The sequence below is a fragment of the Astatotilapia calliptera genome, chromosome 10 (assembly GCF_900246225.1).
Source record: "Astatotilapia calliptera chromosome 10, fAstCal1.2, whole genome shotgun sequence".
NCBI classification, from domain to species: domain Eukaryota; kingdom Metazoa; phylum Chordata; class Actinopteri; order Cichliformes; family Cichlidae; genus Astatotilapia; species Astatotilapia calliptera.
In genome coordinates, this window is record NC_039311.1 from 18,232,897 (window position 1) to 18,246,092 (window position 13,196).

Consider the following 13,196-nt stretch of genomic DNA (forward strand, 5'->3'; position numbering starts at 1 on the left):
AATCTTAAAAGATCTAGTATACATATAAAACATACACGCTTACTATACTTTATTTCAATATAGGGACCCTTGTGATGTGAGAAGTGGTGTGCTTGATGCCTGTCACGTGTGCTGACATATTAAAGAGGGAACAGAGGGAGTATATTTAGAGCTGTCAGTTGAATTGCTATTTAAAGAACAGAAAGCTGCCACTCAGTTGTCGTCCGTTAACGACATGAAAGCGCACAGTGACAAAATCTGCGTCGTGTGATTCCGAGGCCCAAACAATGCACAGCGGGTGTTTATGTCTGGGAGTGCACGTGCATGTTCATAAGTGTGTGATTTGGTCATTTGTTATTCCTTGGTTTCACACTGCATACTTCTGGTTTTCCCTTACTTTGTGGTTTTCTTGTTTGTGTGGATGAAAGTGTACTTTCGCTGGGGCCAGCGGCTGCTTGGTTGCCTGTCTGCTTCCAGTCATGCGCCCAGAACTGTGACAACTTTACTGCACATTATTATTATTTCTTTGAATAATGGCTGGATGATCCCCGCACCTTGAAAAACAGTTAGTCCCAGGTGGGATCTCCTGTGACTGCTTAACCTGTTCAGTGTGAGCCTGTCTGGTTGACTCTGTAACTGTAATACCAGATGTAAATATGATCACAGGATGTGCTAATGTTCTTTTTTTTCCCTTTTTTTGGCAGAAGGAGGTACAGAGGTGAACTGAGGACACGGACGAGGCTTTCTTGAGTTAGGGCAGCGGTCGTTTGATGTATGATGTCATCTGCAGGCATTTGTCTGCTTGTCTGCTTTACTGTGCTGCTTTAGAGGCTGTGGCTGGGGCCTGGCGTGGACAGCTGTGGTTTGGCTGTCCTTATAGGTGCCTAACTGACACTACTGGGGTAAATATTAGTCATCATGGCCATGAGGCAGGACTGTGGTGGAGTCAGTTTAAGATAGACACACACAGAAGGAGAGCAAGAGGCATGTTTTCACTTCTTTCTTTTTTTTTATAAGTCAACTCTGTTGCGCCGTTATGCACAGTTATGAAGAGGCGTGGAGCGTAAAAGTGGTCATCAAGACCAAGATGATATGTGCAGAGGAATAACAACAGCAAGAACAACAAAGTTTGATGATTGCCTTAGACTGAAAGTGTAAAAGAAAACAGGGCCTAAGACTGTTAGTAGGAATAAGTGGGAATAGAAGTTTTTATCATTGGCTCGTACAAATAGGGGTGCATTGGTTAGCAGCATCACCTCACAGCAAGAAGGTTCAAACCTCCTGATTGGCCTACTGTCTCTGTGCAGACTAAAGCTTCGTTTTCTCCTCATGCCTATGATTTGCATATTAGAAGACCACACGTGAGTGGTACTCAATTCAGAATAAGTAGAATGACTTAGAGTAGACACATGCTGATCTGTTTTTGTAGAAATATGCTTGAAGAATAAATACTTGAACGCTGTCACTTGAAGACTGCGCCTTGTTGTTCTCCGTTGGTATACTTACATACCAGCAAGATGTCCTGCATTTATTTTTGTTTGTTTTCTTTTGTTTTATATTGGATTCATTTGCGGAATGTGCATGTGAGTGTGAGTGTCTCTCTGTTTTAGCCCTGATTCAGTAGCCTGTCCAAGATGTACTCCACCTCTTGCCCAGTGCCAACTTAGGATGTGCTATAGCTACAACCCCAACCAGTCACCCCCAAAGCAAGCTGTGGTATGTTCCCTTTTATGTAGTTTGACCTGCAGCGACTTCTCAGCCCTTAACAGTAAGAGTTTATGTGCTGTTCTTTAACTCTCAGCACATGGGCTTTTACGGTGCAGGGAGGTAGAGGATAAACAACTGATCTTTTTTTTCTTGTCCTTGTTCCCTTTCCTTCTATTTTCCTTTGGCAAATCAGTGAACGACAAATATTTGAAAAGATCAGGTTCCAGCTGGAGTGACGCAATGCAAAAATGTGATTCCTGTAGTGTTTTCTCTGCAAACGTCTTTGAAATGTCTTTAGTAATGACCCTTGTGTGCCTCATCGGCCTCCTTTTCAATAAAGAGCATTTTTAAATGAAAATAAGATTTCTTTTTAACTTGTGTTTATTTGATCTAATCTATAAAGGCTGATATGGTTTACATAGGATTTTTGCTCTGTGCGCTCCCTTGTATCCCGAATCACTCTGTTTTTTTTTCTCTTTTTTTTAGAAACTTATCTTCATTGTCTAAGGGTTTGGGCAGCTGCAGTGCACAAATAACATGAGAAATATATCTTACTGTCATGGAGGAATCTGGAGGTTTATAAAAACATTAGTCTTGTTTTGATTATCTTCATCAGCATCCACTTTTTCGGTTACAAAGTAGGAAAAGCTAACACATCATCGCATTGAAAGGCAGATAATTTCGCAAGTATCCACACACCACTGGGATAAAGCTTTTATTTATATTTCATTTGCTGCAGAACTTTTGAGTCTGGGGAAAAAAATGTGTTAAGCAGATGACCTTGGCAAATTCAAGCCTCTAGAGGGCAGTATAACTCTAAACATTACCGAGTAATGTTTGAAGTAGAGTGGCCTAAGTTGGAGTGCAGTCTTTATAAGTGTGATGTGTTTGTTGTAAGCATACCAAACGTGTGTGTGTGCATGCGTGCGTGTGGGTTAGCCCACCTGTTAGGACCCAGTGTGTGTTTGTATGTGGCTGCAGGTTATAGCGCTGCCCACAGGGAATTCTTGGCTGTGCTGCTTTGAAGTGAAGCTGCTCTTGTCTGATAAACAGAGAGCAGAACAGGTGTTGGAGCTGGCTGACTCATCCGTTCAGCATGTGCTCTGTGCATTCATCACTGTACTCACTAATCAAAAGAAGCATCCTATGTGTAATGAAGTTAAAAAGGAAGGCAGCGTGTGTCTACACGTGTCGCAGCTTAACTTATCGTGAAGGTGTTGGGTGTAGCGAGCAAAACACATTATTAAATAAAGTCAAAACACCATAAGCAATGAATGACATGAGTCATTCCTCAGTATTCACAGACATGAATACATTAAACTGGCATCTTTTCACCTGAACAAATAAGTGACATCTCACCAACTGCACGAGACACCTTAACTGTGAAGTTCACCATGAGCTGCAACTTCTCTCTTTCCTGATGACACCTGCCCCTAACGACCATGGCTGTAGACTGTTACCATGGTGCTGTTGCTAGAGTAACAATCTAAAGCCACGGTCGCCATGGAGACAGCAGGGTGGAGGAGGAACTGGAGTTGGCATGGTAACAGGAAACCTGCAAGGTCTCATTGGCTTGAGTGTGAATGCTACGTGCTTACATTGTGTAGGTCTCCCCCAATGCAAGCCCACACAGGTTTCCTCTCTGAGCGGGTGGGTGGCTGAGTGGGTGGGTGTTTTGTGTGTGTGGGGGGGGCACAGAGGGGAATCTCTAGCAGAGTGAACTCCTGCCATCACAACAGCCATTTAAAAAAGAATGGGATAATATCTTTTTCTTTTTCACTGGGTGTTCATGTTGCCTTCACTGTGGTGTTTGATGCATTGCCAGGCTTCAGTAGCCATGACTGTAGACTGTTACTGTACTTTGATACTGTATAAGCAGTAAGCAGTCTAAAGCCAAGGTGCTGATGCTCTGGCAACAGGACAGGGAAGAGATGGTGAGAAGGACAAACAATCCCCTCATGGAAAAACCTGCATCAGCAAAAAGAGGAGAGGTGTGAGTGTAATTACAGCAGTAAAACTTGACACATTTCCCAAAAGGCCGATCATTGGTACAATCTTTGTTGACCTGGGGAATCCCAGTAGTCTAAATAGATGATACGGAAAGACTAGAACGAGTATGCAAAACGATTCATTTTTGCTGCTTTAACCATCTTAGTGGTCATTGCTGCTGTTTGGGCTTCAGGTTTCCCAATGTAGCACCATCTTTGCATACAACGCAACTGTTTAAACGTCAGGTGAGACGAAATTAGCTTTTGCTTCTGTGCAAAATTAACTGGGAAAATGTGAATTCTGAAACACCCATTACAACGTTCACAAGTGGAAGTCTGCAGTACTCTGGCTGATTTACTCCCTTAATTACTTAGGCATATAATTCTGCTGCGGGTGAGAAAGAACAAGTGAAGGGTTGTGGTGATACGTTTTTTTAAGAAAGCTGCTGTAATTCGCGTTTACACTTCAACACCAGTATAGTTTCTATACATGTTTCATTCACTTATATAAGGTTTAAACAGTTTCTACAAACATCCTAGTTACAAAAAAGATCACCTAACCCAAGAGGCAATCAGTTAATCTCCTAAGCCAATAAATCCCTAGAGCAAAACAAAAAAAGTCAAATTTTGTTTAAAATGAGTCATCCAGTTCATCCTTTTATTTAAACACATTCAACACTGTATAAACATTTATTAAAAAAAAAAAAAAAAAAACCTGAGAAGGGTCGGTATTATTCATCCTCCACCCACTGTTTTCCTGTCTCTGACCTAGTTATTGTTTGTACCTATGAAAGTGCAAGTGAGAGAGCAGAGAGGGAGGGAGGCAGAGCGACACCAGACATTAGGGATGTCTAATAAACTGGTGTTCACATAATAAGCTGTCTCAGAGGAGCTCTAGACATATTTAGGAGTCTCCTCCAGCAGTGTAGGAGGCACCGAGACTGGAACCACTATTGGGATCATACTGTAAATGCCCTTGGCTTCTTTAACCATCCCTAGATAGGTTTTTACTGCAGACTGAAAGATTTAGCATATTAACAAGCGAGCAATTAATCACAGAAGACTAAAAAAAAACAAAAAACCTCCTTTCTCACCCTCAACATCTTTAAGCTGCTGTGCTTTCGACCTGGAAAATGAAGATGTACCTGATTAGAAGTGATGATTATGAGACTTAGCTGGTGAGTCACTGCCCAATCACATGGGACGTTTCAGAGTTATGCAATCATAGCACTGTATACTGAGGAGGGCTAACACAAGACTACTGTGTAACACTTCCTTATCAGCTCATAATAATGACACATCAAAAACCTTTTTTTAAATGAGTTTTTCCCCATAAGCAAACTATCTCTGCATCAGCTTCCTTTATATCTCCATCTTTCTATCCCCCCCACCACCACTACTACTTCTTTTTTCAGCACTACGACGCTGGGACAGCGACACAGCCGCGTCGTGGCTCGGTGCTGTTCGCGGTGCTGAACAGGACGTCACCTTTCATCTGAAAGGCATCGCTAAGGTCTAGTTTTCTTCCAGCTGTTTGTTAAGCATCTTTCTTCTTGTTTTTTAGCGTTTAAATAGTTTCTTACATTATGATCCTGATTTAAAATCATAAAAACCAACTCTACACGTTTGCCTCGCGCTGCAGCGCGCTCTTTTCCACAACCTCCCAGGTCCCCGCTCTAATTTCTTTAATAAACGGCCAGGTGACGAGTCTTGTTACGTGCCTCAGTGCTCGACTAGTCTAAGGGTACGGGCGTATGACGTCCCATCGCGAGCGCACCAATCGGCTCTCGTCCCATTCTGCCACCTGGCTTATCAGAGCGCGTGGGCAGTGCTTCAGTCTGGCTTGGTTTCCATGGCGCTGGGGAGAAACCGCGGAGACCGTGTGGGCTGAGGGTGCGGGACCATCTCGGAATCATCTTGAAGCTGGACTTTGGATCTTCACTATTATATTTGTTTTTAATATAGAAAGCCTACATTAAATATAGACTCATCTCTACGGTTACCGAGTCTAAGCGTCACACTCTTACAGTTTATGGCCCGCACAACTCTGGCCATGATGAATAATATCGTTCACGGCTTTCATTCATGTAATGCACGTCACTAAGTCTTCCAGTGTGATAGATTAGTACGTGATCTCGGCTAGCTTTGCCTTCCTAACACAAAAAACCCTCCGCTCCAAGTCCTACAGGAGCCCGTGGACAAAGACTTGTGAATGAACAAGGGGCTTCATTGACTCGCTCCACCCACTCCTCGCTCGTGTTCTCCGTGCACGAGCCTCTCACATTGCGCATTCACAGCTGCACACCAGAGGATCACACACTGCGGTGTGCGCGTGCGCGCGTGAGCGCAATGCCTATAAAAGGGTTATAGTAGGTGACTGCGTATCATCTGCAAAGTGCGCAAGAATGACGCAGGGGTGACTTCACTGACTGACTACGTCACAGTACTGGGACTGGGGGGGGGACAAAAAAACAAAGATAAGGGAAACGCCGACCGGAAGTGCAAGGAGGGGCGAAAGATGTGAGGGAGGGGGGGGAGGGAGGCGAGGACTGCAACGCCACACCGGCAGAAAGTGATGGCTATAATGTCATCACTACCACCGGAAACCTCCCGGTGCCACGCGCTCCCGAGATTGTAGATGAGGTGGGGGCTGGGTGAGGAGCACTCCCCCACAGCCACACTCCCCTTTATCCCACACGCAGCTATAACCAACTGCGCAGCTACACACACGCACTCACACACACACTGAAGCACAAGAGAGTGTGCGCGCTTTTGTGTCAGTGCACGTGTCAGTGTACATTGCACAGTGGGATTTGCACATCTTTGTTGGACAGAGAGCCGGGCAGGCTACAGAGGACCCGGAGCTGCCTTAGAGGCAGCCTAACCAGCACCTCTCTGTTTGATCAGATACCTGATGTGACCTGGATGGCAGGTGAACGTTAATCACCGGCAGTGAACGGTGGTACGTGTCTTTAAAATGCGCCTCGAGACCGCACAAGACGGCAAGGAGGTACTTATTGAGCGATTTTTTTTTCTGTCTGTAGATTTGATTTTCTAGATATCAGTGATTCTCCCTTTTTCCCAGGTTGCAGGCTGAGTGCTGCCCACATGGGAGTGAAAATGAGTCACACTGCAGCAACTTCCAAGTAAAGATGAGACTGCTGTCAAGCGCAGACTTCTGGGTTTCTTAAAAGGATGGCTCGTCAGTTATACTGTCTCCCTACATTTAGCCTGCTGCACAATTCTTATGTATTTCTTTTAAAGTAACACAAAAAACGAACAACCCTAAAAAAAAAAAAAATAATCATAATAATTAAACTTACCTTATTCAAAGCTCCCTGAGTGTCTGCGGCACTTGGCTGTGGAAATATCTCTGTCCCCTCTCTCTCTCTGAACTCGCTGTCTTCATCACCACAAGACTGTCAGCGCAAATCTGTGCCATGCTGTCTTCGCGCACAGACTCTGCCGTCCCTCTTCTCCAGAGTCGCTTTCCATAGACCGGGCTCTCCCATCAACCTTAGGCTTTTTATAGAGATCCCGTAGTAACTAGTAGAAGGCACGGAGGAGGGAGGAGGGGAGAGAGGGAGGAGAGGGAGCGCTCATTCAAAGATTCACCTACACATGTACGTGCGTATCCCACGTCATTGAGCGGAGTGCAGCTATTTATAAAGGGGAGGAAAAGTATAGCCTGAATCACTGTGCAGGTCTTTTAAAAGGAGAGAGTGAAAATAGTACGTTTGTTGTGCATGCGTGCTCCGGTCTAAGATTATCTCAAATATTAAAAAATAAATAAATAAATATTTAAAATAAATCTCGGGGGGGGGGCTCGGAGGTACTCAGTGACTTCAAAATCTATTTCCATTTGTGAATGAATAAGCGATGCATTACATAATTGCTTTGTAACATTTCGCAAAGGAAGCATTTGATCTAAATGTCTATTTATTTTTACCAGGAAGACTCGCAAAAATGTGCCGTAATTGCTCCCGTCGGGGGATTCAGCGTTAATGTCAGGTGGCTCGTTTGAGAAAATGTTATTTGTACCATTTCAAATCAACCCGCATTTCCAGCCTCTCTCGACCGAGCATGTGAATATGTAAAGAGACTTACCAGAACACAAGCATGTAAAGGCTGGAAGTTATGGATGAAAATGTGTTCACCAGTTGCTCGCCGCCGGATCGTGAGATTTGGCGGTGAATCACTGCGGCTGCCTGCTTAAAATTACAACGAAAACGTTTGGCGCAGAGCACCGACTTGTTTTATTCATTGAATTTTATTTTAATTGTTTTAAGGTGTAGATAACCCTGACTCCACATATCTGTAAAAGCCTCACGAGAGATGTCACAAGAGTCGTGCGTAATCTCAGCCCGATTTTATTCCACTCACATATTTAGGGAGATTTGGGGGAGACCCTCGTGCGTAAAGAAGTGTGTCAGACATACGTAGGCGTGTAAAGTGAGAGACTCGTGTAAAGCTGTGGTGGAGGAAAAAACGGAGTCACGCCACAAAAAGAAGTTGAGAGAAAACTCGATGTCCCCGCATGCCTTTAGGAGGGGCCAGGTGTGGCTTGTGACCTGTGTACAACCCACCTCCACACAGCCTCCGCCTATGAAGCAGGGATAATTTCCCTATTAGGAAATGTGGATTTCAAAAGAAAAAGTCTCCTTAAATTGCAATTCACCTTTCCCTTTTAAAGTCCAAATCAAAGCAAGATTGTTTTAATTGTAGCCCACACACTCTGGGAATAAACTTTTTTTCTTTTTCAAAGCCCTATACTTTCTCACACGAATGAATTTAAAATAAAAAATTTAAAACAACAACAACAACAAAGAAAATTAAACACTCTAAAAGGAAATGTACAGACCCTTAAAAAAGTCACAAAGACGTGATACAAAACACAGAGATGCAGTGGTAATAGAGGTGTACATTTTCTTGGCCAGGTCTCAATGGGTGGCTGGTTAAATATGAGTGAGTTCATTTCTATTCCAATCCAGAGAGCATCTTTGAACAGGAAGGGTTACATCCATGTGTCAGGGACCAGAGCCTCTGCTTTCTATCAGCCTACACCTTATACCAGGGTCAACCAAGGTAATGTAGGGCTTATGAAACCATGACGTTCCTTCCATTCATTCCAACTCCAGACCTTTGTTGCACGGTCAGCCACTTCTCTTACCTACACTGCTTCCTGTTTGGAACTTATGACAAAACTTCAGCTAACTTTAGAAAGTTCTAACCATTTGAGGGTTGATTTAATCACATATTGTTTTATTTGATTACCCGCTTAAGTGGAATATTTCTAGTAATTTTAAGATTATCAACCTGTTTTGAACATATTTTTACAGACTTTGTGAAATGTGATCAGTTCTGCGTGGTGTTTCTCAGATCAAGGAGATCTATGACACAGTATGACTATGAATATTGACCACTCGCTCCTTATTTTAAAAAGAGTAGCCCACCGAGAGATATAATTAACACAGTACTGATAGGGGGAGGGGACTTCTTGCAGCAAGCTAAGAAATCAGGACAACAATACACCCACGTGAGCCAGATCAACACTTTAACACCGGGAGTCATTTTATTCCCTCTGTGATTACGTTTCATTTTAGGTCTCGACTTTTTACTTCCTCTTTCAGAGAAAGTGTGGCTGAGAAATTACGACAAAAGAGGAGGAGAGGAAAACTTTCAGCCCCTGGGCCTCAGAACTATAGCATCTCCGCCGACTGCAGCCTATCATTGCTTCGTATGCACGCTGACGTGTGGTAGAGGGTAAGTTCTGGGCAAGTGTGTGTACACAGGCATACACAATCCAATTTCCTCTACTACACCCCACATGAATATGCGAACAGTGGGAGTCGGATGGGGAGGGTGAATAATTGAAAAAGTATGAATGAAGTAATTCCCCACTAATTCCCTTCCTTGATCTTGCACTCCTTCTTATTATAATGCCTCACAAACACGCACGCACACGCGCGCGCGCGCACACACACACACACACATCAGTTGCATCATGATATCTTTCTTATCTTTTCACCATTTAAAAATGATATCCAGATGATTTCAAATTGTGCTCCGGATGCTATATTCATCTTCTACATGCTATAAATTCCTATCAGACGCTTGGATCTATCATCAAGCGATCAGTGCAGAGGCAGCTCGCTCTTATCTCCAAACTTGATCACAAATCGGAATGCAGATCATTTCCTGCTCAAATCTCTCATCTGTTTGTCATGCCCAGTTGTTGGCTGTCTTTCTATCTCCTCATCTGTATTCCAAACAGAGAACGCAGACAGATAAGAGAAAAAGAAATTTAAAAAAAAGAAAGACCTTCTTCTATCCCTCCCTTACTCTCCCTCTCTCTCCTCACAACCGCCTACCTTGCCTTCCCACCTCGCCTTCTCCCATTCTGACTCATACTGAAATCCCAGTGAGCATCCTCACTCAACCCCCCCCCCCCCCCCCCCCCCCAAGCCCCCTTCGCTCTCATTTGTGTTTTCTCTCCCTTTGATTGCCAAGCTGGCTCGAACGCAATGAGCAGGGCAAGAGAGAATGAGCAAATGAAAACGACAGAGAGGGAGTGCAGAGATGGAGATGGGGAGGGAGAGGAGAAGAGAGGAGAGAGAGACAGAGAGAGAGAGGAAGACTCGGTGCTGCCAAACGTGCCTGTAATGAGGATTCTGTCAAAGGAAAGCTGGGGAGGAGGAGGAGGGTGTTTGTAGCGGTGTGGTGGGTGTATGTGTGTGTGTGTGTGTGTCAGAGTGAGATGGAGGTTTTGGAAGGAGTGGGTGTTTATTAGTGAAACCCCTCTCGCCCCCACATCTTCTTGCCTACAAGATTTGTGAGATCACAAAGCCACACTCGCACACAGTGGCAACTCCACATCCACCCACTCTCGCACAAATGCGCGTTCACCTAAGCAGTGACACACAGTGTGAACCCATTCCTACTCAGAAACTTTGAAAAATGTGCATTTTCTTTTTCAGTTTTAAATGTTGCGTGAATCAGAGGAAGTAATGTGCAGTCGGTTAAAATGGCCCAGGCAGAATCAACTAACCCCGGAATGGCATCGGCATCGGCAAGGTCGTTCCCAGGATTAGGTCTCATGTGCCAAAAGCGTGCGGGGCAACCCGTGCCCTGAGGCGATGAGCTCCCAAAGTCACATGCCATCTCTTTTCATCAGCTGCAACTCTGACAGTGACACACGCAAAAACTTCCCACCATTACGCCAAAGTCATATGCTGAATGTAATTAATGTGCAGTGCCAGCTGTGCGTATGTGTAGGCAGCCATTTGTGCGCACACGAGTGTGTCAAAGGGGAGTGCCGGTGCTGGAGTGAGCACATCTGTTTGCACGAGTTAAGCGTGGAGATGACTGGAATTTAATGCGTTGATCACAGGGACTATTTCAGCTGGCATATGATTCCATATGTTGGAAGCTTACAGACTGACCACATGTCATGTCTGCCTGACATGTATTGTTTAGTAAAAACAACGCAGGATTTTCCATGTGTCTGAAAATCAGATCCAAAAAAAGATTTCCTAGATTTTATTTGTTAACAATCACTGAGGTGGGTCAGTCATTACATGATGCTGCACAATCAATTTCCATTTGTTATGTTTACCTGTAGACCATTGTTCCCGTGCAGACAGCTACAAGTGGTGCTCTGTGACAGTGGAATGTGCATCTGGAGCCAAACATCAATCACATACACAGAACCTACAGCAATCCCAACCACATTTACACAAGAACAAGAGAAGAACACAAGAAATCAGACACATAGTTTTCATCTGAAGCCAAAGTTTGGTCACTAATATAATTTAGGGCTTGACCGTTTCACCCAACTTCAGCGAAGAACTGGGTCAGGCTAACACAGACACAGTGTGCAATAAGAAATTAAGAAGTATTGTTCTTTGAGCTATGAAATGTGATTAATATTTTTAATACAGCTTTGATCGTATAAGGTTGTAAAATGCAGTCAGTGAGCTTTCCCTGCTTCAGCCTTTGTCACACTCTACCTCCTATCTCTTTGTTTAAAATTCACTGTCTTCTGTTTGGCTGCTCTGTTGACACATCACTCCATGTACTCATATTGTCTGTTCGCTCATCACTCCCCTGTCACTCCTTCTATTTCTTTTTGTGAATTATACATTAAAAAAACAGTTGAAATGGATAGTCTCCAAACATCTAGTGCCAGCAAATATGCGTCACACAAGCCTCTGGCCCCCAGTCTGTCTTACTCTGAGTTTTCCTGTCTGTCTCTCCTACACATTGCTCCTTTCATTTCTGTCTCTCTCACTACTCGAGATGTGGGTCCCATTGCAGTTGCCTCACTTTCATCCTCCAGCCATTTTTATTCTCTTTTATTTAGACCCCAGTCCCGGCATTTTAATTCTGCTCCACACACTGTTCTACTTCCAGCGAGCGTATTCCCCCATCTGTCCCTCCTCCCTCTGCACTCCAGTCATCTCTAAAAAGTCATCTCCTCCCACCTTCCAGTGTCCCAGTGGGGGGAGGCCAGAGAAAGAGAGAGGCAGAAATGAGAGGGAGAGGGAAAAAAATTAGATTGGGGGGGCAGAAAAGATCGACACTTGATTGGGTCGGAGAAACTCCCCGGTGTCAGAAATTCACCTGCAAAAGCTCCCAGCTTCCCCCGCTTTTCTCATCTGTATTCATGGTCTTTCCTCCTCCTGTTCTCTCCTCTCCTCCTGCATCATGCCTCCTCACCTCTTTCCCTCTTTCTCTTGTCTGCCTCCCTCACAACCTCCCTGCCTCCCTCTCTCTCTCTGTCCTTCCGTGTCTCTTGTCATCCTGCATTGCTCCACCTGCACCGTGGTGCAGCACCGACAATCAGAACTCTGCACGCATACACATACACGACGGGCACGCAGGCACCCACACTTACAGACTCATACACACACACAACACAGGGAGACACACACCCACCACTTCCGGCAGCCCCCACCCTCTCTCACATCTTTCCACTGCAGACACGAAACACTCTACAACCCCTGGTGTGCCAGCGCTTCATCAAGAGACATTGCCAGCATTACATCACAACTGTATTCTGCATTTACACATCATTCGATACCACATATGAATCCTTGTAATGAAAAATGAAAAATATAGACTCACTGAGAAGAGTGAGAGGATAATAAGATCAAATTACTGATCGATTAGAAATATGCCTTGTTAATAAAAGCATTCAGTCCAACCATTTTACTAGTTGCCAATCAAATCCAAGCTACACCATGGACATGTTGGCAGTCAGTCACAGGGCTAACACACAGAGAGGAAACCACACACTCTCATATTCACGCCTTCGGCCAATTTGGAATCACTCTTACACCTGACAAGCATGTCGAGTGTGGAAGAGAGAAGGCCAGCCGACCTGAAGGTTCGAGCCCCCTCGCTGTGAGGCAACAGTGCACCGCCTTGTCGTGATCAGCACAAAGAAAATAAGACAGCGCCATGACAGTGTAGGAAAATCCTTTTGCTAATAGAAAACCACAATGTAAATCTGAAAAATGA